Source organism: Lepidochelys kempii, chromosome 2 (genome assembly GCF_965140285.1).
Source record: "Lepidochelys kempii isolate rLepKem1 chromosome 2, rLepKem1.hap1, whole genome shotgun sequence".
In the NCBI taxonomy this organism is placed as follows: Eukaryota; Metazoa; Chordata; order Testudines; family Cheloniidae; genus Lepidochelys; species Lepidochelys kempii.
In genome coordinates, this window is record NC_136381.1 from 42,632,221 (window position 1) to 42,645,755 (window position 13,535).

The window sequence follows — 13,535 nt, forward strand, 5'->3', positions numbered from 1 at the left end:
ATATATGCACTGTAAAAAATGATAAACAAAAGAAATAGTATTTTTCAATTCACCTCATACAAGTACTGAAGTGCACTCTCTTTATCATGAAAGTGTAACTTACAAATGCAGATTTTTTTGGTTACATAACTGCACTCAAAAACAAAACAGTGTAAAACTTTAGAGCTTAAATGCCCACTCAGTCTTACTTCTTATTCTGCCAATTTCTAAGACAAACAAGTTTGTTTACATTGATGGAAGATACTGCTGCCTGCTTCTTATTTACAACGTCACCTGAAAATGAGAACAACGTTCGCATGGCACTTTTGTAGCCGGCAAGTTATTTACATGCCAGATATGCTAAACATTCATATGGCCCTTCATGCTTCGGCCACCATTCCAGAGGACATGCCTCCATGCTGATGATGCTCGTTAAAAAAATGTGTCAGTTAAATTTGTGACTGTACTCCTTTCAGGGAGAATTGTATGTCTCCTGCTCTGTTTTACTCTCTCATTCTGCCATATATTTCCTGTTATAGCAGTCTCAGATGGTGATTCAGCACATGTTGTTCGTTTTAAGAACACTTTCACAGCAGATTTGACAAAACACAAAGAAGGTACCAATGTGAGATTTCTAAAAATAGCTACAGCACTTGACCCAAAGTTTAAGAATCTGAAATGCCTTCCAAAATCTGAGAGGAACGAGGTGTGGAGCATGCTTCCAGAAGTCTTAAAAGAGCAACACTCTGATTTTCTTTTTTGGTTCTGTAGTTTCCGCATCAACCTTCTGCGGGTGGCATGTGACTCAGATGATGAAAATGAACATGTATCAGTCCACAATGCTTTGGATCATTATCAAGCAGAACCCTTGATCAGCATGAAAGGATGTCCTCTGGAATGGTGGTTGAAGAATGAAGGGACACGTGAATCTTTAGCACATCTGGCACGTAAATATATTGCAATGCCAGCTACAATAGTGCCATGCGAATGCCTGTTCTCACTTTCAGGTGACGTTGTAAACAAGAAGCAGGCAGCATTATCTCCTGCAAATTGTAACCAACCTTGTTTGTCTGAGTGATTGGCTGACCAAGAAGTAGGACTGAGTGGATCTGTAGGCTTTAAAGTTTTACACTGTTTTATTTTTGAATGCACGTTTTTTTGTACATAATTAGACATTTGTAAGTTCAGCTTTCATGATAAAGAGATTGCACTACAGTACTTGAATGAGGAGAATTAAAAAATAATTTTGTTTTTGTTTTTTACAGTGCAAATATTTGTAATCAAAAATAAATATAAAGTAAGCACTGTCCATTTTGTATTCTGTGTTGTAATTGAAATTAATATATTTGAAAATGTAGTAAACATCTAAAAATATTGAAAGTAAATGGTATTCTATTGTTTAACAGTGCAATTAATTGTGATTAATTTTTTTAATCATGCGATTAATCATGATTAATTTTTTTAATCACTTTACAGCCCTAGTTTTTATGGACAATCTTATCTCCAAAAAAACCCAAAAAAACTTTAGTTGTGTGCAACCACCTGGGTCTACAGGGGCTGTTGGTGACACAGAAGTACCCCAAGATTGAAAACTGATTTGACAAAGATTGGGCAAACCCTATGATCATTGTCATAGGAGTAGATATCATCCCTGCAATACTGTGACAGATGCCAGCTGAGCTTCCCCTCTCAGCCACTCATTAGTCTGCTGTGAGAGAGCCTACCCAATGAGTCCCCAGGTGTTCAAGCCTCTGGAGCTTGAACAAAACCCATCCATTCCCTCAGTTTTTGGGTCCCTAGGAATATTTTCAGGGCACAGATCCTTTGTCTAGAACCCTCTTGAGAGCTCAAACATGCTGTCCAGATGCCTACTTGCTGAGATCAGTGCTAACCCTCCAGACTTAAACACACTCTCTCCCAGAATTCCACCGAAGGTGCGAGCCTTCTGGGTTTCAGTTTAACTCTCTCAGGGGACAATATGATAGTTACGGCATATAACACATACAAACATTTACTCAGAATTCTAACACCTTTCCTCTTTTACTTGACAGATAAAGCACAAGAGAGTACAGGTCACTTAGAAAACAACATCCTAAATGCCATACCCCCAACTAGCTCACCCTTCCCTTGGGAGTGCTTGGGGACCAGGTAGGTAGACAGGATTCCCTGCCTGATCAGCCTGCTACATTATGGATTGTTTCTCCCTCATTTTGAGACAGATAAAAATGGCCCCAAATAGATTAACTCCTCCCTTTATATATCCTTCCAGTCTCTTCCCTCAGCTTCAACACGCGACTAGAGACTTTCTTTCCAACAGCCCTTTCTCCTGACAAACCAGTGTTCCTGGTTGGGAGCCATTGTTCCTGGTTGGGAGCCAGTCTATTGTCTGGAGTGATTATATTTCAATTGTCAGGCACTTAAGTTAAATGACCCTCTATTATTAGGCCTTTGCCTCTATCACTTTTGGAATTTTGTTTCAATATAGCATTGAAAGGACAACAGAGAACTCAACAAGCCCCATATCCAAAACAGAATTTGCAGCTTGGTAGAGATACAGAATTCATAATCTTACACAGAATTAATAAATTATACAGTCAGATTCCCCAAATCACAAATACTCTCTAAATGGTTCTCCCAACCCACTAACATAAGCCTTGTCTTCTCTGATTGAGCTTCAGTCAACTCATGCTCTTCCCAGTCCTACTTTTGGCCAGGGACTGGGAAAGCAAAAAACACTGCAATGTCAGGGTTACATAGAGCTAAATATGATCCGTACAGTGATAGTCCAGTCCAGTCCAGATCACCTCACCATCTCTGTGTCAGCCACATATATAGTTTGAACAGGAGCAGTGAAAAAGTAGAGCCCAGTGGAGCCCTGGTACTAGGGAGCCTTCATAGTAAACCATCAATTAAATTAAACACTGCTCCCTACAGTTTCTGTTAGAGAGAGGAAGAAACTACTCAAATATGATCCCATTCACCTTGGACAGGGCCAGTAGTAAAGTTAATAAAACTTCAAAGGCTTCCAGTACATCTAAAACGAGCTCCAAAATTATGAAAACAAATAACCAACAAAACACACATGCAACTAACATGATGTTGGCAAACCATCACTGTTCCTTCTGCTTCTGTTGGTATGTCTACACTGGCAAGTTTCTGCGCCACAAGTTATACCACTTTTATTATAACGCTGGAATTAAACCGCTGTTGCGTGTCCACACTGTGCTCCTGGTGACCCTGGAGCGCATCCACATTGGCAGCTCTTGCAATGGCAAAGACAGTAGTGCATTATGGTAGCTATCCCACTGTGCAACTGGTCGCAGGGCGCTTTGGAAAGAGTTTGCAATGCCTCATGGGGCAGGCACAGCATCACATGATGCAGGTTTCCCAATCTCATTGTCCCATGGGCATCCTACTACATTGCCAGCTGCTTTTCAACTGAAGTGGGGGGAGGGGTGGAAGTGTGTGACAGGAAGTGTGTGGTGGGGGAGGAAGACAGTGTGTTTTGGGGGACAGAGAGTGTGTCAGCACGCTGTCTTGTAAATTCAGACAGCGGCAGGAGGCAACCAGTCCTGAGGCAGGGGGAGGGGGGAACCCTGACATCAGCCCCCACCTCCCTCCCTGGGCTCTCGCTCTCTCTCTCACACACACACACCTGCCTCTGTGTTCAAAAGCGCAAGCATTCCACATTAATGGTTTGCTTTGTGTCACGGAGATCAGCATAGCACACACGCACGCTGCCAGAAATGGTGCTTTGAAAGGGGAGGGGCGCATGTCTCCAGGGCAGCTGAGCTCAAAACAATGAGCAGAGCGGTCACTTGAGGCATTGTGGGACAGCTCCAGAGGCCAATTACAGTGCAGAAAGCAAGCTAATGTCTACACTGGAAACAGAGCGCTGCTGGAGCCTCTACGCAAATAGCCTTACGACTCTCGTCAAGGTGGTTTTTTTGCAGCCCTGCACCTGAGGCGTTTCTGCGCACAAAGTGGCTTGGCAGTGTGTACACGTCTACAGTTTGAGCGCAAAAAGCTGCTTTACTGTGCAGAAACTTGCTAGTGTAGACAAACCCTCAGTTATACCCTTTCCTCTACCCTTTATCTGTTTTGTTTATTTAGATTATAAACTTTTCAGGACAGGGACCATCTTTTACCATCTATGTACAGTGTCTTGCACAATGGGGCCCTAGGTCCTCTACATGCTAGCACAATTCAAATAAAACAACAATAGATGATTAAAAATGGAATTTTCATACTGCATGAAATTCTGATATTTTGACTTTTGTCCTCATCCCAAATCAGGATGAAAAGTTGAATTAGTAAAACTTTTCATGTAATGCAAAGTTCTAAGAAATTTTAATTTAAAAAAGTGTCAAAACGGTTCTTTCAATATTTTTGATTGAAACTAAATGTTTTGACATTCCTGAATCAAAACTTTGTTTCAATTTTTTGGCTGGAAAAGTCTGCCAAAGTCCATCTCTTTCCACAGAAAATTTCAATTTCAGCAAAAGTCTATTTTCTGACAAAAAAATTTTTAATTCAAAATTTTTCAACAAGCAATAATAATAATAATAATAGAATCAGCATAGATAGTTGCCTTTGTCATCAAGCAAGGAGAGCAATGAAATCTCTGTACTATACACAGGCTGAAAGCACAATTAAAGGGATGAAGTAAATATGAGGACTCCAGCTGATGTGAGTGTTATCCCAACACCACTTTTTCCAATAATCTTAGCCAAACGGAATAGGTTGAAAAGCTGATGATAGTTAGCAAAAAGCCAACCTTGAGACATAGTTTCTTCTGCAAGTTCTGAACAACCACTCCTTTTAAGGAAGCTTGCACCTCTATTTTGATCAGGTTTGTGCAAACATAACGTTTATTTATACAGAAGAATATGTGTATAAATCAATAAGGGAAGAGGAAAGCGAATTCAAAGGAATATAGAGTAGTTTGTGTCAAATACTGAAAATGTATGAATGTGCCTCACTAATACATCTAGAATATTTTTTTAACCGAAGGAACAGAAAATGAAAAAGTGCCAAAAGTGAAATTTAAACTTATATACTAATTGTGTTACGGAGAGTGGAAATCTACTATAATAAGGTCATTTTGCAATAAGAATAAACAGTGCCCTCTGTGGTTTAAAAGAAAATGTAGCATTGGTTTCTCCTGCATAGTATGTTTAAACACAAGAGGTAAAAGCACCCAAAATTGCCCTATTTAGTATAATCACTTAGCTTGATGAAAATCCTCAGTCATTTTAACGTGCTTACCTCAGGAATGCAGATAACAAGTAGCAAACAGAAAGTAATCCACAAATAGCTTTAGAATCCTGTTTGAAAAATTGGCCTGTAAACCATCTAGGTCTAAAAGCCAAGTGAGCACATTATGATCCAAAAAAGTGAATGATTTTTTAAGTGATTTATGTAAACTGGGAAAGAAAAACTGACTTTAAAACAAACTTGAATGTGTATTGTTGATATGATCACATTTTAGAATACACTAAGTGTTCCAAATGGCCTTCAGATCAATTTTGGGAAATAAACAAAGCTCAGCTTTCAATGAGATTTAGGTTTTCAAAACACAAAAAAATTAGGGTAGAGGCTCATTCAAGCATTCATTAAATCCAGACTGCCATGAGTTATATTGCACAGTCTAAAGTGATGAGTAATGTTGATAAAAAAAATCAAAATATTATCTGTAGCAGTTTGCATAAGCTTAAGCAGAATAGCTTGCATATATTCTAGAAATAAAGGATTTTGCCAATTAACAAAAGAGGCTGAACCTAAACATTATTTTAAACAAGTATTTTGTTCTATACTTAAGGTCAAAGACTGTGTCCACATTTATATCTATATTATAATAGATACCAGATGGGGAAAAAATGTATCTGACATACAGTTTACACTAAGTTTACAAGCGCAACAGTTTTACGGTTTAAAAGGCATGGTTTGAGAGTTGAACTGTTAGTGGCTGTGTAGAGTTCCACTGCCCCCCTCTAACTCTGGGAGATATTGTATGACAGGGAGGTACAATTCATCTCTGGGATTGATTCTAGCTGTTCCCTGATTCTTTCAGGGAAGACTAGATCAAATATAGGCTCTAGCTCTGAGAGTCCCAGTGTACACTACTCTTTGATTATGTGATTCTAATGGGACTGTGCTGATAGTCTCCTGGAACCCTTCTGAATGGGGAATATTAGGGTATGTCTACACTGGAGATGGAAATTTCAAGGTTGGGTAGACATAGCTGCATTAGCTATGACTGAGCTACTGCACTAAAAATAGAAGTGTGGCCATGGTGGTATGAGTAGTGGGAGGGGCTAACCACCAGTAGTCAGTTTTTAGGGTCTTGGATAGGACCATACTTGGGGTGGCTGGTCTGTCCTGCCACACACATCACTGAATCCACACTTCTATTTTTAGTGCACTAGCTTGATCAGAACTAGCCTGGGTATGTTTACTTGAGCTGGAAATGTCACCTTCCAGCTCCAGTGTAGACATACCCTTATTGCAAAGTCTTAACTTCAAAGGAAAACCCTGTGGAATTGTGGTGGGATAATTTGCATTCTTTAGCCCAGTCAGCAACACCTCTTCATAGTCTGGAGGAAAATGATGTCAGAGGACATTAAGGGGAGACATGATAGCGAGTCTTCAAATACTTGAAAGGCTGCCATAAAAAAGACGGAGAAAAGTTGTTCTCTCCTTCCACAGAGGGCAGGACAAGAGGCTCAAATTACAGCATAGGAAATTTAGATTAAATCTCAGGAAAAACTTCCTAACTGTAAGAACAACAAGACAATGGAACAGACTCTCTCGGGAGGTTGTGGAAGCTCCTTCACTGAGGTTTTCAAAAGGAGTCTGGATAGCCACCTGTTTTGGATGGTTTAGACACAATCAATCTGCATCTTGGCAGGGACTATATGACTTTTGCGGTCCCGTCTAACCCTATGATTCTATTCTATGATGTCAAGAGGCAGTTGAGACCCATTTCTGTGCAGGAGAAGAAGCTCCTGGTCATGTTTGGGGCACATCAATTTCTAATTTAGTGTCCCTTAAAATGATTTGCTTTGGGGGCAGCATCACCAAAAAGAAAAGTGCTCTGCCGATGGCAGGGTTTGAAAATTATTATTATTTTTAATTATTATTATTATTATCAATTATTTGTATTACCATAGCGCCTAAGAGCCCTAGTCATGGACCAGGGACAAGGATCCCATTGTGCTAGGCTCTGTACAAAGACAGAACAATGACATGATTCCTGCCCCAAAGGATTTACAATGTAAGTATAAGATGAGACAACTGATGGATGCAGACAGACAGCTGGGGTTGTACAAGGAAGCAATGAGACAATACTGATAGACAGTCAACTCCGCATACCCTTGTCAAGTTTTTTGTAGGCATCACAACAAAGGAGAGTTTTAATGAACCGAGGAGCCCAAATATAGACAAAGTAAATCAACAATTTTAATATGCAACTACTAACCTACTGAAGAGAGAGATGGGTCAGCCAGGCTTAGGGAAAACACAGCTACTTCCAAATGGGTATATTGTTGTAGAGCAGATATATTACTTCTCACAGGTCCTTAATCCAGAGCTGGCAATTTGGATAGCTGAAGCACCTACAGGAATAATGAGGCTGGTTTAGTGTACAATAAAGTTGTTGAGTCATTGATGAATATTGTCATTGATGAATGTTTGTAAAAAAAAATACTTTGAAGATCTAAAGAGCTCTATAAGCACCTAATATTATTTTTACTTCAAAGCTACTGCCCTTTCTCCTTGATATATTTACAACATGCAAAAATCCAGCTCACAGTAGTTTGTCTAAACTATAGTTGTTGTAAAGCCAACACTCAGCTGGAAGTGAAAAATGAACACACGAAAATGTATCAAAACACTTAAATTTTAAAATATTTATATTTATAAAGTATTATTAGAGCTGTCTGGATATCTGGGATTGGTAGAGGAAGACAACAAAATTAAATATTTATTTTACTATCCTGGATATCATTTTTGTTTTGACAACTGGGTGTGGAGTGCTTTTCTGGCTGTGCCTTTCTGTAAGCTCAACATTGCAGTGTATAGCACAATACTGTCTACATATTGTTAGAAAGAAGTTTCACTTTGGTGACCATTGTCTATATAGGTGCTTATATGGCCCTCATTGCCATATTATCTGAGCACCTCTTTATTCACAAGCAGCAATGATACCCAAATATCACGGTCATAGACCCTCAGAACTATTTCTGGTCAGCTCCGACTCAATCTAAAACTGTCTGGTCCATTTGATTCAACCTGAATCTTGTAGGGGGCAGCCAAGTTTCATTCATATGGTAGAGTCTCTCCAGTTTGTTTTGGTACGAAATAATGGTTTTGCTGTGTGCTATGGCTATGCTTCTGACATTCTCTTACCCGCTATTTAGTAGCCAAGGCTGGTCAAAAAATTACCATCAAAACAGATTTTTTTCTGTGGCAAATATTTAAGATATTGACTAAACACTTTTTTGTGAAAAGTGTCTGCTTTCCACAGAAATTTTAAACTTTTCATTGAACAGCTGAATGCCCAAAAACAGAAAAGGTTTTGCTTGAAAACCAAAATATTGCAATTCAGAAATGCTGCTGCAGTACCTCGTGGAAGTTGTAATGCAGTTCCTTCAAGTCCCCATTCTCATGTATGGGTCAGGTTCCCCTGCCAGACTTTATCTCCCATAATGCACCACAGCCATGAGACTTCCATGAGGCATTGGTGAGAGGAGGCTTTGGTGTATCATGAGAGATGTAGCCTGATTCATAGATACTAAGGTCAGAAGGGACCATTATGATCATCTAGTCCAACCTCCTGCACAACGCAGGCCACAGAATCTCACCCACCCACTCCTGCGAAAAACCTCTCACCTATGTCTGAGCTATTGAAGTCCTCAAATTGTGGTTTAAAGACTTCAAGGAGCAGAAAATCCTCCAGCAAGTGACCCGTGCACCATGCTACAGAGGAAGGCAAAAAACCTCCAGGGCCTCTTCCAATCTGCCCTGGAGGAAAATTCCTTCCCGACCCCAAATATGGCGATCAGCTAAACTCTGAGCAAATGGGCAAGATTCACCAGCCAGATACTACAGAATATTCTTTCCTGAGTAACTCAGATCCCACCCCATCTAACATCCCATCGCAGGCCATTAGGCCTATTTACCATGAATATTTAAAGATCAATTAATTTCCAAAATCATGTTATCCCATCATACCATCCCCTCCATAAACTTATAAAGTTTAATCTTAAAGCCAGATAGATCTTTTGCCCCCACTGCTTCCCTTGGAAGGCTATTCCAAAACTTCACTCTTCTGATGATTAGAAACCTTCATCTAATTTCAAGTCTAAACTTCCCAATGACCAGTTTACATCCATTTGTTCTTGTGTCCACATTGGTACTGAGCTTAAATAATTCCTCTCCCTCTCCAGTATTTATCCCTCTGATATATTTATAGAGAGCAATCATATCTCCCCTCAACCTTCTTTTAGTCAGGCTAAACAAGCCAAGCTCCTTGAGTCTCCTTTCATAAGACAAGTTTTCCATCCCTCAGATCATCCTAGCAGCCCTCCTCTGTACCTGTTCCAGTTTGAATTCATCCTTCTTAAACATGGGAGACCAGAACTGCACACAGTATTCCAGGTGAGGTCTCACCAATGCCTTGTATAACGGTACTAAAACCTCCTTATCTCTACTGGAAATACCTCGCCTAATGCATCCCAAGACCACATTAGCTTTTTTCATGGCCATATCACATTGACGGCTCATAGTCATCCTATGATCAACCAATACTCCAAGGTCCTTCTTCTCCTCCGTTACTTCTAATTGATGCGTCCCCAGCGTATAACTAAAATTCTTGATAGTAATCCCTAAATGCAGAACCTTACACTTCTCACTATTAAATTTCATCCTGGTACTATTACTCCAGTTTACAAGGTCATCCAGATCCTCCTGTATGATATCCCGGTCCTTCTCTAAATTGGCAATACCTCCCAGCTTTGTATCATCCGCAAACTTTATTAGCACACTCCCACTTTTTGTGCTGAGGTCAGTAATAAAAAGATTAAATAAGATTGGTCCCAAAACTGATCCTTGAGGAACTCCACTGGTAACCTCCCTCCAGCCTGACAGTTCACCTTTCAGTAGGACCTGTTTTAGTCTCCCCTTTAACCAATTCCTTATCGATCCCCATCTTTTCCAATTTAACTAATAATTCCCCATGTGGCACCGTATCAAATGCCTTACTGAAATCTAGGTAAATTAGATCCACTGCGTTTCCTTTGTCTAAAAAATCTGTTACTTTCTCAAAGAAGGAGATCAGGTTGGTTTGGCACGATCTACCTTTTGTAAAACCATGTTGTATTTTGTCCCATTTACATTGACTTCAATGTCCTTAACTACTTTCTCCTTCAAAATTTTTTCCAAGACCTTGCATACTACAGATGTCAAACTAACAGGCCTGTAGTTACCCGGATCACTTTTTTTCCCTTTCTTAAAAATAGGAACTATGTTAGGAATTCTCCAATCATACGGTACAACCCCTGAGTTTACAGATTCATTAAAAATTCTTGCTAATGGGCTTGCAATTTCGGGTGCCAATTCCTTTAATATTCTTGGATGATCACTGACCCTGGCCTATAGAGGAGAATGTGAGCAAGAGGTGCCTAAATGGCACCTCTCATGAGGCATTTCTGAATCAAAATATTTCAGGTTTTGGTTGAAATATTTCAATTTTTGATTTTTTTCCAAAAAATTGAAATTTTCCCCAGGAAAAGAAACAGAAAAAAATCTGATCACCTCTTGTAAGTTAGACAGATTTTCCACAATGTACGAGATTTCTTGAGGATAACTTGTTTCTGTAGGGAACACTAGGAGAAAACCTTTTTAACCAGGACACAGTCAAAGAGTTCTTAAATTATTACCTATTACAGAGCTGTGTACAAGAACAGAAAAGAAAACAGAAGCTTATTAAAAGAGGCTATATAAATAAGCTATCTGGAACTGTGTGAATAATAATTTGGATACACTAGCACATAGGGAGCTAGGAAATATAGTTTATGAAGTTATTATGTAAAATAATCATATTATCATCTTGTTGCAGGCTCAAGGTACCTCAGCTAAGAGCCAGCAAGCAAGTACAACGCAGACTCTGCGGGGGGTGAAGGGGGGATCTGGATTCTTCAAGGGAGAGCCCAAGGCTCCATTGTTCTCCCTTTTAGCCTATGCAGAGGAGTTATTCCTCATTTCTGTGCATGTGCCCTTACTGGACAATTTTAAATTACCTCATGATCAAGTCTATTTAAGATATTCTGAGCATAGGCACCGACAGCCCTGGAGCACCCACAGAAAAAAATTAGTGGGTGCTTAGCACCCACCAGCAGCCAGCTCCCACTCCCGCCCTAGTGCCTCCCACCCGCCAGCGGCCCTGTCGATCCATTCCTTCCCAATCAGCTGTTCCGCAGCATGCAAGAGGCACTGCGGGGGGAAGGGGAGGAGTGGGAACGATGCACGCTTGGGGAAGGGGCAGAACTTGGCGGGAAGATGCAGTGCCTTGGGTAGAGCAGGGGCCGGAAGAGGTACAGTGGGGTAGAGGCATGGGGGAAGAGGTAGAGTGGAGGCAGGGCCTGGGGCAGAGCGGGGGTGGAGCACCCTTGGGGAATAGAGGAAGCTGGCGCCTATGATTGTGAGAGTACATAATTGCTCTCAACATGTGCTCGCAATATTGTGTTGTACCAAGAGCTCTTCCATCAATTTTTCTCAGTATATAAGAGACATTTCATTTGCATGGCTTTTCCAGAAAGTTTGTAATAGAAAGGAAGCCTGAGCAATTAAAACCTAAACAGAGAATAGTGTCCTTTAGAAAGCTGTCGTCAGAGGTTTCATTGAAATCCATTAAAACCCCATGGGCCAATGATCCGTGACCCATGAAGAAACTTTTAGTCTAGCTAAGTTTGCCATCTGCAGGAGCAGAAACTTCTGGATTTATAATTGTATTTCTCATAGGAAAAAAATAATAGAATCAGAGAAGTTAGACATGCAAAAGACGTATTAAATCATCCAGTCCATCTCACTGCCAATGCGGGATTGTTCCCTACAGTGTATCTTCTACTACATTGTCCAGTCAAGTGTAAAGAGTCTCAATAATGAGCTTTCATAGTTTTCCTTGAGAGACTATTCCACAGTTTAATACATCTCATTGTCATTTGCCTGATATTCAGCCTAATATCATTCTATTGCTTCTTGTTATATCCTAATGCTGATGACTAGATTTTCCAGAAATATTACACACACAAAAAAATTATGTTAAGAGAACACTGAGGCTGCAAAATAAAGCACTCAAAAAAGTTGGAACATTTCCACAATTAAGGTTGCCTATGCAGTTTTAATTCAGCCTTTTTTTGTGTCTGCATTATGATACGCATAATAAGCCTTATGTCACACCATTCAAACCCTGCTCTGAACACAGAACGATAATTTCCTCACAGGCTTTTCTATGATGCCCATCACTATGGTACCTGAGTGCTTCACAAACTTCAGTTAATCTTCACATTATTCCCTCAAAGTGGGCGAAGGGGGGTTATTATCTGCATTTTATTGATGGAGAGCTGAGGCACAGAAAAATTGAGGTTAGAAGTGTCCATTAATTTTGGGTGCCCAATTTCAGAAGTGTAGGACCTGATTTTTATCTAGGACTTAATATATTCCAAGCACAGCTCCCATTGACCCCAGATGCAGCTTTGAGTGCTCAGTACTTCTGTAGATCAGATCCCAGAGTCTCAGGTCAGGGATCCAGAAAACGAGGAACATGCAATTAGTGACCGTCTGTGAAAAGTCTAGCGTAAGTTTTATATTCAGCATCACCTAGGAACTCTGTGACAGAGGCAAAGATAGAATCCAATTCTCCAACACAGCAGTCAGCTGACTATGAGACCACCCTTTATTTTCCTGCAGTCCTTGCTTCATTCACTAGAACTTTTCAACTTCTGCAGCCAATGGGGCAGGGTCCTACAGACAACAGTCATCTTCACTTCACAACCCTGATTCATCCTCAGAGCTGGTCCATCAATGATCATGTGCATGCAGTGAGAAAGGGGACATGTGGAAAAAATAGTATGGGATCATGTAATTAAATACTGTATCATAATGCTTAAGCAGAAGGGGACCAAATTAAGGTTGCACAGACAGCCTTAATTCTGGCATTTCCTAACTTTGGAGTGCTTGACTTTGCAACTTTCATAATGTACTTTTAATGTAGCTTTTTGTGTTCTATTTTCCAGGCTTCTATAAAAAGGAAACTAAAATAACCAAATTCCATCATGTAGTGTCATATTGATATCCACATTGGTCATTAGCAGGGGTTGGAACCTTTAGATGCACACTTGAATTAACAAAGTAACAGACAGCAAAACTAGGTTGTCATCTTCTGTGTGGACCAGCACTAGAAGGGGATGAGACACATTTTGCCAGAGAGTTTCACAGATATTTGCTGACAGCAGAGGAATGGTCAGACTCAGGAATCTTGCGTTCTACTCCAGGCT

The 13,535-nt window shown here is 40.2% G+C and overlaps 1 long non-coding RNA gene across 2 annotated transcripts in view; it reads right to left on the minus strand.

Moving 5' to 3' along the window:
- The window catches only part of LOC140906492 (uncharacterized), a 384,729-nt gene that overhangs the window by 180,792 nt on the left and 190,402 nt on the right, over window positions 1-13,535 (minus strand). For both annotated transcript variants that reach the window (XR_012157129.2, XR_012157130.2), the window contains exon 4: window positions 7,460-7,595. This is a non-coding gene — a long non-coding RNA (uncharacterized LOC140906492). The remainder of the gene's footprint in view (window positions 1-7,459; window positions 7,596-13,535) is intronic.